This window comes from Papaver somniferum, chromosome 10 (genome assembly GCF_003573695.1).
Source record: "Papaver somniferum cultivar HN1 chromosome 10, ASM357369v1, whole genome shotgun sequence".
Lineage (NCBI taxonomy): Eukaryota > Viridiplantae > Streptophyta > Magnoliopsida > Ranunculales > Papaveraceae > Papaver > Papaver somniferum.
In genome coordinates this window covers 57,815,843-57,819,403 of record NC_039367.1, presented here as the reverse complement: position 1 = coordinate 57,819,403, position 3,561 = coordinate 57,815,843, and positions in this window count along the sequence as shown.

The window sequence follows — 3,561 nt, the reverse complement described above, 5'->3', positions numbered from 1 at the left end:
TGCTCCTCTAGGTTGAGTCGCCTTTGGTGGGTTTGGTATCCACCCTTCATCTTCCTGAGATAGCTCCGTTGTCACGCCTCCGTTGCAGGGGGTGAGTTTGGGAACCTTCGATCTGTGTATTTAACATACCTTTGAGGTTCTGATTCTCCTGAGCCATGTTATGCATGGCATCTTCGTTTTCCTTGTTACAGAGTAACAAAGCTGCTATTTGTGCCGCCATTTGATCTTCATTGTGGGCTCCACCTCCCTGAGGAGTGTTGTCTTCTGGATTTTCGGAGTTTTCCACTCCTTCTATAATTGGCGCGTCTAGATCTATCTGAATTGGAGTTAGGTTCCCCAACCCTCGTCCCCTAGGGGCTAAGGTTCTGGACAACCCTGCGTTGGCCGAAGGTGGCTTTGTCGTAGTTGCATGCTCCGGTAACGACATGCCGTAGATTGGTTGAGCTCCTGATGTTTTCCCCATCCCTTCAGCAGGAATAAGTGATTTGTTAGCAACTGTTCTTCTTGGTATTTCACTTTGGCCGTCCTCCGTTTCATTTCTTTGGTTTGCTTGAGATGGCTTTTGGGATCTCCCTCTTGTGATAGCTGGTCGTGAGTTTGTTGGTGCATCAGTTGGTTTCTGCATACCTTTGGTTCTTGGTAACCTGCGGTGACAGAAAAGACGAAAAATTTCTGCTACTTGGGTGTCTTCGTTAAAAGTAGCAATTAATGCTCTGAAACAGAAGAATGTTAAGCAGTTTTTTCAGAAAAGGACTTAAATAAATCTTTTGAAAGACGGGTATTAAATGCTTATGACACCCTTGGGAAAAACAAACTTAAAACGTCGAAAACCAATGAAAAAGGGGTGTCAGATCTTGCGAAAAACATGGCTATTAAATGCGTAGAAAATATTTTATCCTTAAAATCTTACTGAGATTCCTTTGTCAGTCAAAGGTTCTCAGATCTGAAACGTGGTGTGCTATTTTAGTAAAAAACAAACATTTTGGCGTTTTGTGAGTGTGTTTTTTGAAAGTTTTTTGTGGATCTGTAGTTTGGCACGGTTTTAGAGGCAATGAACTCCAAAAAAATACACAAGAAATGGATGAATGAATTACTAGAGAGTGAAATTCACCGCTGAAACACAGACCCCTTCGTTTCAGAAGATATATAAGCAAAATATAAACTGTGTCTAAACTCCAGTGAGTGAGCAAAACACGCTGGGCGCCAAACTGTGACTACTCGTTTTCCCATAGACTACGTGATGTGTACAGCTCAAAGGATCTGATACTAAGGAGTATCGATACCTCTGTTGAACGGATTAAGCTAAGCAATAAATGGTATCTAAGATCAAAATAATAACAAAGAACATAAGAGTAATGTAAAAGCCTCTAAGTTATCATGAGACACAAGATGTAACGTGGTTCGACATTTGTCTACGTCCACGGGGTAATGAGTGATAGAATCGTATTAAGTATGTGGTGGTTACAAAGATCTTAAATGCTTCCCAAAGTAATAGAGAGAACTCAAGTTGAAGTAACTACTTAAGTTCTAAACATTAAAGAGGTATACGCTTAAGACTAGATTTTCTCTCCTAGGTATTGAATGCCCTTAATTTGTTGGTGAAGCTTGGTATTTATATCCTTTTCTGCTCCTGGTATATCTTTGCTGCCTCTGGGTCTATCGTTTGCTGATATACCTTCCGTACTAGTGGTACCTTCGTCCACCGCATGCTTCTCCAGTTGTATCTCGCCACCTCAGATGACCCACGTTCCTTTGGGAACTACCCATCCTCAGTGCGCGTTGTACCTTCGTTCACCGCTTGCTTCCTCCAAACGGGTTCTGACACACTTCCTCTCTCCACGTGCTTTGACTCATGCGTGTAGATAAGAATTAGAGCATTTAATGCTGATTGGATGCGTTATCTACCTCTGTCCCTTTGCCAGCTGATCCTATGTAGACTAGCCTTTTTCTTCCTTTATCTTGGCCGTTCACGTCTTTTCTCTTGGGATGATATAAAGCAGATCTGCGGAGGTATCCCTTGCTACTCAGGCTCCTCTGTCTAGCGAAGCCTATACAGTTTTAGACACGTATGCGGCCACTAAGATCGTGACACGTGCTCTGCAAAATATTGGTATTCACAAAGGGGGAGTGATACATATCACCATAGTATTATTGTTAAAGTCGTGATACAATTGGACTTTGATGTTACATAATAGTACTATGACACTGTATAATAATGATCGAGAATCTCGATTTCTCTCATTGTTATATCTAAGGATCTTCAACAATGGTGATGCTAAACTTACAACCTTTGGGATCATTGGAGTACTTGGAAGGACGAAGATTTCAGGGAACGTTGAAGATTAGACTATGGAATAAGAGCCACTAAAGTTTATCTTTTTTTGTATTCCATGTGTATTAATAGTTTTGTCACTAAAAATGACAAAGGGGTAGATTGTTAGAGCATAGCTCGGTTGACCTCGCATGCGTTGCTATCTCAAGCATGTTTGTCAATGTTAGTGATCAAAACTATGAGTCTTGATTTCTAGCCTACATAGCTAAGTCTCGGATTAGGATAAAAAAGTGTAGTTGATCTCAAGGACTTCATGGCGATTCATCACACAACGACGAAGATCTACTCAAGGAACCGTGGAACTTCATCAACAAAAAGGGATGTGGATACTTGAACTTATCTATCACTCAAAAGTCTATCTCTTCTATCTCATATTTCTTATGAGACAAAAGTCGTATGATATATAGACTCGATCATACACATTTGATATTTCGAGCCGAGTATATCTCGCCTATCTTTATCTCGAAATCATGTGTTGGTAAAGCGTTTCTCTTTGATCAAGTTATCTTCACCTAGTGACGAAAGTCATGAAAAGTTTCAATTACTTTGAAAATTGCTCTGACGTGAAACGGTCTGTGAATAATGGCTATATAACGTCCTCTGAGAATGTCTCAATGATTGGAATGAGAGTTTAGATTACATAACCATGCATTCCTTAATCCGAAGTTTTTGAACTTTATTGATTGAGAGAAACCGGAGGAATTAGCTTTTCCAAGTCCGCGAACCCAGTCCGCGAAATCAATCCGCGAACTGACGGAAGTTGTTGTACCGAGAATTTCTGCTAGGATTTTCCAAAAACTCGTTTGCGTGTAAGTCCGTGAACTGGCGAAAGTCTCTTTGCCGAGATTTTCTGCTGAGTTTGGAAAACTCCACTGGTTGTCTTAAGTCCGCGAACTTGTTTGTGAGCTTAAGTGGTTATGATCTAAAGATGTGCTCTGAACATGAAACTTAAATTACTAAGGAATGATTTATGCAAACCGTGTCTATAAAGTTCATGAGCCGATTCAATCGAATCGAATCATCTTTGTTTCAATTGTGTCTTGTGTAGTTACATAAGATCTCATAGCAATTGATAAACTCTTTAACTAGTTCATTTGAGTCAATTGAACTAGTTATGGTGAAGAAGAACAAGGTTAATATGAAATGCTCATATGGTTAACCTTTTGGGTTACTATGTTGAACCAACATAAACGTACACCTTTGGGCATGGTTTTCACAAACCTAGTAAA